Genomic DNA, 13,355 nt, shown 5'->3' with positions numbered 1-13,355 from the left:
TTCGTGGGGCTTCGGTCTGATCATCGGACTCCTCGGCCTGGCAACTGGTTACTTCGGATTTAATGCTTCCAAAAGATATGGGCGAGCGTACAGAGAGAATAGAAATTTGAACACTATGATGGTACTGTGAGTAATTGTCGGCCTATTTTATTTTTAGGCCTCTGGAACAGGAATCGTTTCCATTGTCAACTTACTCTGGACGATTTGGATTGTCGGAATCAATGGATATCTTTTGTTCTCAGGGAGATATAACATGACTTCCAGACACATGTGCTTTTCAAAAAGATGAGGCGCTCAGCTGATTTGGTAAATTTGTAAAAAATCATAATTTTTTTAATATCTTTGAAGGAAATCGAGATTAATAAAACCCTAACGTTTGACGTTTTTCAATCCGAATCAATGGCGTTAGAAGTTGTGGTTGATTCTGATGAGGATTTCCGTGAACTCGAGACTAATGTAAGAACAGCTAGATCAGCTGATGAAGAAGATGTGTACACAACTATGATTCCGTCGACCACAGTGAACATGACTGAGGCAGCTCCAACAGCAGATCCAAATCCTCGACTTCAAAATGTAGATTCAGATCGCACGGACGCAGAAATACCAAGAAAGCGTTTTACAACTCAGCTAATTGTTGATAAATCGAATAAGTAAAAAACATTTAATCAGTGTGCCGGTAGTTAACTGGGGCTGGGGTGGAAAGGCGGACATTCATATCGACACGAAATTTGAATGGAGCTACCATTCATTCGGCCAAGACGAGTTTGTAACAGAAAATTACCCGACGTACATCCGATGGGGAGGCGTCAGAACGAAACGGGATCACATTGAACTTTGGACGATAATACACTTATTGACAATAAGTTATTGTCGTGTTTTTAACAAATCATTTGATCCGATTGAAAGACACGCAAACCGACGACTTACAAAGCAAAAGTGCGCACACCAAAACCTGAATACGTCGATCCTTGCGAGAGCTACGTTGGCGACATTCCACTTGGTCCTCCAATGCTGACCTATGCATTTGGCTTAGGACTTGTCCTTCAGTTGTTCTCATCGATGGCCGTTACTTTTTGTGTTTCTTTATCGCCAATTTTATTGGCTGTACTTGCTTTTACAAGGACGCTTATGACCCGAAATCTTCCTTTGCTAAAGGTAAAAACAGCTTTTCATGAAAGACATTGACCAATTGTCTCAAGAGTTGGAAGGAGAAGACACTGAAAGCGACCTCATACGATACGAAAAAGAGAGACTCAAAGCCCAACAAGAACGAGAAGAAGAGGGAGAAGAATGCGAATTCAAATGCACCGACTGTATGACCGCTTTCGGGCAACTTTGTATGATGTAGCTTAGAACTAGTTTAAAAATGATCTGTTTCATCAAATGAATAAATATCCGTTTAGTATCTGTTACTGCGGTTTTTCTAAGATTTTGATTTACAATTATGTTCCCATTAATCAATTTTTTGGGCAATAAATACGATATTATTATTGAATATCAGCGAAAAAATGGTGTTGAGAAACAGGAGTACCCAGTTGGCGTCATAAAAAGTTCTCAAATAGATTATGCCTGGCATTCGAGTAAATATCACAAAGGAAAATTTGTTATTCAAAATAAGGTTTTCTTCAATTTAGGGAACTTTCATATTTTCTCAAATAATGGCGCCAAGAAGAGAGAATGAGAAAACCGTAAAATTTGCAAGGGGCTCCATTAGAGGTTGTTACGAGGCTTGTCCCAGCTCATCAACTTTATGCTGATGAGCTTTCCTAAACAATTGTGATTTATTTTTAGAGTCGCGGAAGATGTCCATCTTCAGAATACCAGAAAACATGCGCGTAAGTCTTTTGGAAAAAAAAACATTCTTCCATGCCCGGAAATTTGATTGATTTTTGTACTGATTTCCATATAAGCGTAGGAGTCCCAAATTTATGAGAAATACCGCGTCAGTTATATTAAATGGCGTTCATAAATGTTGAATTGAATTTTGAAATTCAGAAAGCAAACGAGGAGTTTCAGCGAGAGAAAAATAAGCCCATCATATCGAGTAGGAAAGGTTCTTGTCATTGCGAGTTTTCTCAAGAGGCTCAATGAGTGGCTCAGTCAAACGAGGAGGTCAGGGCTTCTCCTTCAAAAATTAATCCCAATAAAGGGGGCAGTTTAGATTTCCTCCAAAGCCTATCTTCACTGGTACCCCTGTATCGGCATTGAAATACATGTACACATTGTTTTTTCAAGACTTGATAAGTGTGCAAGGGGGATTATACTGTATAGTAGGAAGAGAGGTAAATGAAGACAATCATCATTGTCATAGCCACGCATGGTTCGTAAAATTTATATTTTCATGTAAACAAAAGCTCATTATGATGTCTGAAAAACAATTTCTCGAAAGACAAGAACCCATTTTACCAGTTCCAGTCGAAAGTTCTTTGCAAAAGACGACGAGACGCGTCGGAAATCATCAACCTTCAGCATAGCCAGCTCGTACATCATCGATTTGCTCACTGGGCCAACTGCGGAAACGCTTCCTGACTCAATCCAACACCAAATGAGACGAATTTCGCTTCATGGGAAAGTTGTTAACGTAAGGAACGTGTTTTGAGAAAAAAAAAGTGATAGAGAAAAATAAGTTTAACGCGGTAATTTATAACTTGTCTTAACAATAAACTAGCGCGTACTCCCGATATTTACGATTCCAATTAATTATTCTCGCCCAATCTTTATCCATTCCAAGTTTGACAAGTTTCTGATCTTTTATCTCAGAGAGAGAGAGATATGACCGGAGGTCGAATGAGGAGGGATAAAATTTGTCCGCGTCGGTGATTTCTTCTGACTTTGATAAATGAATGTACAGCGATCGGAGGAAGCTACAATCTCCTCAGAATTAACAAACCCTGTCTTTTGCGCATCGAATCAGTATATAAGGAGATATAAGAGAACATGGAAGACATTGCGTCTATAGAGAATATCAGAATGAGCGTCAGGAAGATGAGCCGTGGGTTTATGCACGAGCAGGGTCAGCAAGTTTTTCACACTAAACGAGAGACCAATATTTTAGTAATTACTAATTAGCTTTCTTGACCGATAAATCATCGTGAACTATATAATTTCTGTTTGAGACCGTTTTTTCATTGCTCAAGCTCTAGTAGCACATCTTTAGTATATGATCGGGTTACGATTTTTTTTTTTTGTTATTTTCAGAAAACAACAAAACAGAGCTTGACAGATTTTAGTGCTGGCAGCGCTGGAATTGAAAAGGCCAACTGCCAACTCCCTTTTCAGAGGAGTATTGTCGTCGTCTTCCTTGATCAGCTCCGAAAAGGGCTTTTATAAGTAACTTTTTGAGAATGATTTTTTATGATATTAAAGCGTTGCCAATCGTGGTAAACAAATACATTCTCGCTAACCCATCGGAAGATAAAGCACGGATGCAAGAGACAATCAAATTTTTTCAAAACTCGAACGAAAGACCACTCGGTAGCTCTGCCCTCCGGATTCAGCGATTACAGGACACGGGGTTTAAATTCGATTAGCGTCGGTACCCTCCCATGGGCCATGGCAAAAAAAGGAACACTTGAAACTTTACCGGTTTTCAAATAAAGAAATGAACTTTTATTCGAGTAAAGAAATTTACCCAGCAAAAGATTTCAACCCCGGAAAGACGAAACTTTACAATTTCTTCGAGAGACCGACTTTTTCACTGAGAGATAGATGGACGATAGCATGCAGTATTTACCACATATCTTCGTAAGTAACAACAACGAGTCTGGTGGGAAAGGGTTGTTACTTATCACCGGTTGCTTGCGGCGGCGGTGATATCTTTTGAATAGAAAGAATCTAACGAGGGGCGATTTGTGAGAGAAATCTTCGATAATGAGCTGGAGGATAGTTTTAAAAGAAGGAATTATTTTCAAAGTTCGAACATGTGTCTAAATTATCTCATATTTGTTCACCGCGCTGTCTGTTTTCAAATGTCAAGGTTGATGAAAATCCTCAATATTGTGCCGGTAATTGTTAGTTATTGTGTAAACCCCACACTGAAGTGAAGTCATTGATAGATATTAAATCGCGTGAGTACGCAAACGAGCGAGAAAACTTCCCAAAGCTCGAAATGAGCCAAACCCATGAATCTCAGTAGGTGAAGCCGTTATCACTTCCACGGCAGGCATAAATCTAGACACACTGTAACAGGTGATTTTGATTTTGAATTCCTGCTCTAGAGAGCTGCCTAGATGTCGATTCATGATGATCAATTTTGTATCTGATCGGCTGTTATCAGAGATTACACCCCTCTGGACCGTGTCGTCCGTTTTGAAGATTTGAGACGCGCTAAAAGCTCCATCGTTAACATTTTCAACCTTTTGGAATACTAAAGCGATATCCATCATTGAGTTGGTCACTTTTTCGCGCAGCTCGAAATAGAAGCAGAGAGATAGGCCATCGAAGAGAAAGTATAGAGACACAAGAATAATGGGCCGTAGAGTTTACGGTTGCGAGATGCAGTCAGATAACAGGGTTGAAATCAAGGAGGAAAATGACAGGCTGCACGGCCGACACTTATGTTTTCCTGTCGACGACTCTTAAAAGGTCAACAGACCTACCTATATCTTTACTTGAAAGCGTTCTCGATATTCTAACAGAACATTTTTATTGATTTTTATTTCAACCCTGCTCTAAACCAGGCCGCACATGCTTAGGCTTACCGCGGCTGAAAACTATTTTCCAGGTTCTTTTGCAGAGACACACCAAACTTACAGAATATATGCACCATGACACGCCTTACAAAACTGCACTAGCCGATTTTTCGAAACGGCTCATTTTTGTGCATTTTTTGGCGATTTTTGATGAGAAAAAATGTATATAGATGAATTGTTCCAAAATTTAAGGGTGTTCCCACATACCGATTCTTATCATTTTTGGATATGTTGTAGAAGAGGGTTCGCTGATTCTTTGGACCACTGGACGAATTCTGCAGACCTCGATTTCGGTACTTTCTAGAGCTTCAAAGTCGACAAAGTCTGCCAGATATGAAATTTCAAAATTTGCAACTTTTGATCTACGCATTCTACGGTGACGATTTATAGCTCATCTTGGAGCTTATGAACCACTGAATTCAGTAAGGTGTTTTTTCTGAACCAGCTGGTCATTCTGGCGGTTCGTCGCGGTTCAAGCATTTAAAAGAGCCGGGATCCGGAAATATGTATATCAAAATGCATATTTTTTGACGACGAGTCGTTTCAACACATTTTCGAACCGAACCACTTGGCTAACCGCCCGGTTCACAGCGGTTCAAAGCGGTTCAAGGTCTGAATGTTCACAAAATATTGAAATATGTATATCAAAATGCTTGTCTAGTCAAAAGGAGTCTTTTGGACAGATTTTCGAACCGAACCACTTGGCTAACCGCCCGGTTCACAGCGGTTCAAAACGGTTCAAGGTCTGAATATTCACAAAATATTAAAATATGTATATCAAAATGCTTGTCTAATCAAAAGGAGTCTTTTGAACAGATTTTTGAACTAAACCGGACAGCTAACCGCCCAGTTCACAGCGGTTCAAAGCGGTTCAAGAACTGAATGTTCACAAAATATTGAAATATATATATCAAAATGCTTGTCTAGTCAAAAGGAATTAATTCAACAGGTTTTCATACCAAACCGCTCGGTTGACCGCCCGATTCACAGCGGTTCGAGGCGGTTCAAGCTCTTTTAAATTGCAAAATGCTGAAATATGTACATCAAAATGCTTCTCTACTTATGAAAAATCATTAAAACAGGTTTTCGAACCAGACCGCTTGGTTGACCGCCCGGTTCACAGCGGTTCAGGGCAGTTCTAGCTCATAATACTCACAAATTGCTGAAAAAAATAAATCAAAATGCTTCTTTACTCATAAGAAATTGTACGTTTGTACAATTTAGTCTGAGACGGGGCCAAGCCGACCCGAAGGGGAGGCCAGGCCCATTTGAACAATTGAGTCTGAGACAGGGCCAAGCCGACCCGAAGGGGAGGCCAGGCCATGTTGTACAATCAAGTCTGAGACGGGGCAAAGCCGACCCGAAGGGGAGGCCAGGCCCGTTTGAACAATTTAGTCTGAGACAGGGCAAAGCCGACCTGAAGGGGAGGCCAGGCCCGATTGTACAATCCAGTCTGAGACAGGGCCAAGCCGACCCGAGGAAGAGACGAGGCAAGTTTGAACAATTAAGTCTGAGACGGGGCCAAGCCGACCCGAAGGGGAGGCCAGGCCCGGTTGTACAATTCAGTCTGAGACGGGGCCCACCCGACCCGAAGGGGAGGACAGGCCCGTTTGAACAATTTAGTCTGAGACAGGGCCAAGCCGACCCGAAGGGGAGGCCAGGCCCGATTGTACAATCCAGTCTGAGACAGGCCCTAGCCGACCCGAAGAGGAGGCCAGGCCTGTTTGTGCATTTTAGTCTGAGACGGGGCTAAGCCGACCCGAAGGTGAGGCCAGGCCCGTTTGTGCATTTAAGTCTGAGACGGAGCCAAGCCGACCCGAAGGGGAGGCCAGGCCCGTTTGAACAATTTAGTCTGAGACAGGGCAAAGCCGACCTGAAGGGGAGGCCAGGCCCGATTGTACAATCAAGTCTGAGACGGGGCCAAGCCGACCCGAAGGGGAGGCCAGGCCCATTTGAACAATTGAGTCTGAGACAGGGCCAAGCCGACCCGAAGGGGAGGCCAGGCCCGGTTGTACAATCAAGTCTGAGACGGGGCAAAGCCGACCCGAAGGGGAGGCCAGGCCCGTTTGAACAATTTAGTCTGAGACAGGGCAAAGCCGACCTGAAGGGGAGGCCAGGCCCGATTGTACAATCCAGTCTGAGACAGGGCCAAGCCGACCCGAGGAAGAGACGAGGCCCGTTTGAACAATTTAGTCTGAGACGGGGCCAAGCCGACCCGAAGGGGAGGCCAGGCCCGGTTGTACAATTCAGTCTGAGACGGGGCCAAGCCGACCCGAGGAAAAGACGAGGCCCGTTTGAACAATTGAGTCTGAGACGGGGCCAAGCCGACCCGAAGGGGAGGCCAGGCCCGGTTGTACAATTCAGTCTGAGACGGGGCCCACCCGACCCGAAGGGGAGGACAGGCCCGTTTGAACAATTTAGTCTGAGACAGGGCCAAGCCGACCCGAAGGGGAGGCCAGGCCCGATTGTACAATCCAGTCTGAGACAGGCCCTAGCCGACCCGAAGAGGAGGCCAGGCCTGTTTGTGCATTTTAGTCTGAGACGGGGCTAAGCCGACCCGAAGGTGAGGCCAGGCCCGTTTGTGCATTTAAGTCTGAGACGGAGCCAAGCCGACCCGAAGGGGAGGCCAGGCCCGTTTGAACAATTTAGTCTGAGACAGGGCAAAGCCGACCTGAAGGGGAGGCCAGGCCCGATTGTACAATCAAGTCTGAGACGGGGCCAAGCCGACCCGAAGGGGAGGCCAGGCCCTTGAACAATTAAGTCTGAGACAGGACAAAGCCGACCTGAAGGGGAGGCCAGGCCCGATTGAACAATCCAGTCTGAGACAGGGCCAAGCCGACCCGAGGAAGAGGCGAGGCCCGTTTGAACAATTTAGTCTGAGACGGGGCCAAGCCGACCCGAAGGGGAGGCCAGGCCCGGTTGTACAATTCAGTCTGAGACGGGGCCAAGCCGACCCGAGGAAAAGACGAGGCCCGTTTGAACAATTAAGTCTGAGACGGGGCCCACCCGACCCGAAGGGGAGGACAGGCCCGTTTGAACAATTTAGTCTGAGACAGGGCCAAGCCGACCCGAAGGGGAGGCCAGGCCCGATTGTACAATCCAGTCTGAGACAGGCCCTAGCCGACCCGAAGAGGAGGCCAGGCCTGTTTGTGCATTTTAGTCTGAGACGGGGCTAAGCCGACCCGAAGGTGAGGCCAGGCCCGTTTGTGCATTTAAGTCTGAGACGGAGCCAAGCCGACCCGAAGGGGAGGCCAGGCCCGTTTGAACAATTTAGTCTGAGACAGGGCAAAGCCGACCTGAAGGGGAGGCCAGGCCCGATTGTACAATCAAGTCTGAGACGGGGCCAAGCCGACCCGAAGGGGAGGCCAGGCCCGTTTGAACAATTAAGTCTGAGACAGGGCAAAGCCGACCTGAAGGGGAGGCCAGGCCCGATTGTACAATCCAGTCTGAGACAGGCCCTAGCCGACCCGAAGAGGAGGCCAGGCCTGTTTGTGCATTTTAGTCTGAGGCCCGGTTGTACAATCAAGTCTGAGACGGGGCAAAGCCGACCCGAAGGGGAGGCCAGGCCCGATTGTACAATCCAGTCTGAGACAGGGCCAAGCCGACCCGAGGAAGAGACGAGGCCCGTTTGAACAATTTAGTCTGAGACGGGGCCAAGCCGACCCGAAGGGGAGGCCAGGCCCGGTTGTACAATTCAGTCTGAGACGGGGCCCACCCGATCCGAAGGGGAGGACAGGCCCGTTTGAACAATTTAGTCTGAGACAGGGCCAAGCCGACCCGAAGGGTAGGCCAGGCCCGGTTGTACAATTCAGTCTGAGACGGGGCCCACCCGATCCGAAGGGGAGGACAGGCCCGTTTGAACAATTTAGTCTGAGACAGGGCCAAGCCGTCCCGAAGAGCAGGCCAGGCCTGTTTGTGCATTTTAGTCTGAGACGGGGCTAAGCCGACCCGAAGGTGAGGCCAGGCCCGTTTGTGCATTTAAGTCTGAGACGGAGCCAAGCCGACCCGAAGGGGAGGCCAGGCCCGTTTGAACAATTTAGTCTGAGACAGGGCAAAGCCGACCTGAAGGGAGGCCAGGCCCGATTGTACAATAAAGTCTGAGACGGGGCCAAGCCGACCCGAAGGGGAGGCCAGGCCCGTCTGTGCATCTAAGTCTGAGACGGGGCCAAGCCGACCCGAAGGGAGGCCAGGCCCGTTTGAACAATTAAGTCTGAGACAGGGCAAAGCCGACCTGAAGGGAGGCCAAGCCCGATTGAACAATCCAGTCTGGGACAGGGCCAAGCCGACCCGAAGGGGAGGCCAGGCCCGTTTGAACAATTTAGTCTGAGACAGGGCCAAGCCGACCCGAAGGGAGGCCAAGCCCGATTGAACAATCCAGTCTCGGACAGGGCCAAGCCGACCCGAAGGGAGGCCAGGCCCGTTTGAACAATTCAGTCTGAGACGGGGCCAAGCTGACCCGAAGGGAGGCCAGGCTCGTTTGTACATTAAGTCTGAGACGGGGCCAAGCCGACCCGAAGGGAGACCAGGCCCGGTTGTACAATTCAGTCTGAGACGGGGCCAAGCCGACCCAAAGGGGAGGCCAGGCTCGTTCGTTTATTTAGTCTGAGACGGGGCCAAGCCGACCCGAAGGGAGGCCAGGCCCGAGTGTACAATTCAGTCTTAGTCGGGGCAAAGCCGACCCGAAGGGGAGGCTAAGCCCGTTTGTACAATTAAGTCTGAGTCGGGGCTAAGAGGATCCGAAGGGGAGGCTTTTCCTATTTTTGTCTTAGTTCTTTGTTGAATTGTTGTTTTTAAGGAGATAATGTTAGAAAATTTGAATTTGTTCCCGATTTACAGAGATAATTATCGATAACGGTGCAAGGAAAACATCATTTTCGGGTCGCCTTGGTCCTTACTCTGACTGAATTGATAAACGGGACTGGCCTCCCTTTCGGGTCGGCTTGGCCCTGTCTCAGACTAAAATGTACATACGGGCCTGGCCCATCCTTCGGGTCGGCTTGGCCCCGTCTCAGATTAAATTGTAAAAACGGGCCTGGCCTCCCCTTCGGGTCGGCTTGGCCCCGTCTCAGACTTAAATGTACAAACGGGCCTGGCCTCCCTTCGGGTCGGCTTGGCCCCGTCTTAGAGTAAAATGTACATACGGGCCTGGCCCATCCTTCGGGTCGGCTTGGCCCCGTCTCAGATTAAATTGTAAAACGGGCCTGGCCTCCTCTTCGGGTCGGCTTGGGCCTGTCTCAGACTGGATTGTACAATCGGGCGTGGCCTCCCCTTCGGGTCGGCTTGGCCCCGTCTCAGACTAAAATGTACATACGGGCCTGGCCCATCCTTCGGGTCGGCTTGGCCCCGTCTCAGAATAAATTGTAAAAACGGGCCTGGCCTCCCTTTCGGGTCGGCTTGGCCCCGTCTCAGTTTGGATTGTACAATCGGGCCTGGCCTCCCCTTCGGGTCGGCTTGGCCCTGTCTCAGACTAAATTGTTCAAACGGGCCTGGCTTCCCCTTCGGGTCGGCTTAGCCCCGTCTCAGACTAAAATGCACAAACAGGCCTGGCCTCCTCTTCGGGTCGGCTTGGGCCTGTCTCAGACTGGATTGTACAATCGGGCCTGACCTCCCCTTCGGGTCGGGTGGGCCCCGTCTCAGACTGAATTGTACAACCGGGCCTGGCCTCCCCTTCGGGTCGGCTTGGCCCCGTCTCAGACTTAATTGTTCAAACGGGCCTCGTCTCTTCCTCGGGTCGGCTTGGCCCTGTCTCAGACTGGATTGTACAATCGGGTCTGGCCTCCCCTTCAGGTCGGCTTTGCCCTGTCTCAGACTAAATTGTTCAAACGGGCCTGGCCTCCCCTTCGGGTCGGCTTTGCCCCGTCTCAGACTTGATTGTACAACCGGGCCTGGCCTCCCCTTCGGGTCGGCTTGGCCCTGTCTCAGACTCAATTGTTCAAATGGGCCTGGCCTCCCCTTCGGGTCGGCTTGGCCCCGTCTCAGACTTCATTGTACATTCGGGCCTGGCCTCGCCTTCGGGTCGGCTTGGCCCTGTCTCAGACTCAATTGTTCAAACGGGCCTGGCCTCTCCTTCGGGTCGGCTTGGCCCTGTCTCAGACTAAATTGTTCAAACGGGCCTTGCCTCCCCTTCGGGTCGGCTTTGCCCCGTCTCAGACTTGATTGTACAACCGGGCCTGGCCTCCCCTTCGGGTCGGCTTGGCCCTGTCTCAGACTCAATTGTTCAAATGGGCCTGGCCTCCCCTTCGGGTCGGCTTGGCCCTGTCTCAGACTCAATTGTTCAAACAGGCCTGGCCTCTCCTTCGGGTCGGCTTTGCCCCGTCTCAGACTTAATTGTTCAAACTTGCCTCGTCTCTTCCTCGGGTCGGCTTGGCCCTGTCTCAGACTGGATTGTACAATCGGGCCTGGCCTCCCCTTCAGGTCGGCTTTGCCCTGTCTCAGACTAAATTGTTCAAACGGGCCTGGCCTCCCCTTCGGGTCGGCTTTGCCCCGTCTCAGACTTGATTGTATAACATGGCCTGGCCTCCCCTTCGGGTCGGCTTGGCCCTGTCTCAGACTCAATTGTTCAAATGGTCCTGGCCTCCCCTTCGGGTCGGCTTGGCCCCGTCTCAGACTTCATTGTACAAACGTACAATTTCTTATGAGTAAAGAAGCATTTTGATTTATTTTTTTCAGCAATTTGTGAGTATTATGAGCTAGAACTGCCCTGAACCGCTGTGAACCGGGCGGTCAACCAAGCGGTCTGGTTCGAAAACCTGTTTTAATGATTTTTCATAAGTAGAGAAGCATTTTGATGTACATATTTCAGCATTTTGCAATTTAAAAGAGCTTGAACCGCCTCGAACCGCTGTGAATCGGGCGGTCAACCGAGCGGTTTGGTATGAAAACCTGTTGAATTAATTCCTTTTGACTAGACAAGCATTTTGATATATATATTTCAATATTTTGTGAACATTCAGTTCTTGAACCGCTTTGAACCGCTGTGAACCGGGCGGTTAGCTGTCCGGTTTAGTTCAAAAATCTGTTCAAAAGACTCCTTTTGATTAGACAAGCATTTTGATATACATATTTTAATATTTTGTGAATATTCAGACCTTGAACCGTTTTGAACCGCTGTGAACCGGGCGGTTAGCCAAGTGGTTCGGTTCGAAAATCTGTCCAAAAGACTCCTTTTGACTAGACAAGCATTTTGATATACATATTTCAATATTTTGTGAACATTCAGACCTTGAACCGCTTTGAACCGCTGTGAACCGGGCGGTTAGCCAAGTGGTTCGGTTCGAAAATGTGTTGAAACGACTCGTCGTCAAAAAATATGCATTTTGATATACATATTTCCGGATCCCGGCTCTTTTAAATGCTTGAACCGCGACGAACCGCCAGAATGACCAGCTGGTTCAGAAAAAACACCTTACTGAATTCAGTGGTTCATAAGCTCCAAGATGAGCTATAAATCGTCACCGTAGAATGCGTAGATCAAAAGTTGCAAATTTTGAAATTTCATATCTGGCAGACTTTGTCGACTTTGAAGCTCTAGAAAGTACCGAAATCGAGGTCTGCAGAATTCGTCCAGTGGTCCAAAGAATCAGCGAACCCTCTTCTACAACATATCCAAAAATGATAATAATCGGTATGTGGGAACACCCTTAAATTTTGGAACAATTCATCTATATACATTTTTCTCATCAAAAATCGCCAAAAAAGGCACAAAAATGAGCCGTTTCGAAAAATCGGCTAGTGCAGTTTTGTAAGGCGTGTCATGGTGCATATATTCTGTAAGTTTGGTGTGTCTCTGCAAAAGAACCTGGAAAATGAAAACAGCCGCGGGAAGCCTACACATGCTCGATTTCGAAGGCGGATTTTCCTGGACAAAAAACGATTTCTCAAAAGACGAGTGACGCGGGGAAGGCGATAAAACGACACTTTCGTTTCCCAGCGAATAAATTGCTAACAGGCAAAAACACGCCAATGTCCATTTATCATCATAAACGTGTTTACAATAATATCGCCGTAAAAAGAGTATTCGCGATTCTGCGTCGGAATGGATCTATGGGAAACGTCCTGTTCGGATTGGGTCAATTTTATCCTTTATTGCTCGTCTTTCTTAGCGTTGTCAAAAGTACCGCTAAATTAGTTCGCTAAAAAATCATCAATATTATTTATTTTGTTGAGAATTTTTTCCCAAAAAAGTATAAGAGACAATGTACGGCTTTATTAAAAGGGTCCACTGTGCGGTCTATTTTACAAAACGTATTAAATCAAACCCTCTTTAAAGTTTTAGCTGACAGCTTGAAATTAATCGTAAAATGTTACTCGAATTTATCGCTTTCGGATTTCTTTCAACTCAATTAACTACCACACTAAAAAAGCATTTCGTAAATCTCATATTTTTAACTTTAAATCTGCAAAATGAGCAGCAAAGACTCTTACATCAGAGAAGCGCTTATGCGAAAATCACTTCATGGAAAGCAGATCAAGAGCTTCCAGATTCGGCATTCTAGGAGCACTTGCTACTTCCAAGCGATGAATTTCATCTTTGAAAAGGGTTTCAAAGTCTCTCGATCATTGATTCTGTCGATCTAAAGGGGTAGTTAAAACCTGATACAGATATTCTTGAGCGGCCGAATTTCAAGACTTCAAAGATTGCTGCATGTTATCATATGACAGTGT

The sequence above is a fragment of the Oikopleura dioica genome, chromosome PAR, assembly GCF_907165135.1.
Source record: "Oikopleura dioica chromosome PAR, OKI2018_I68_1.0, whole genome shotgun sequence".
NCBI classification, from domain to species: Eukaryota; Metazoa; Chordata; class Appendicularia; order Copelata; family Oikopleuridae; genus Oikopleura; species Oikopleura dioica.
This window is presented reverse-complemented; position numbering follows the sequence as displayed.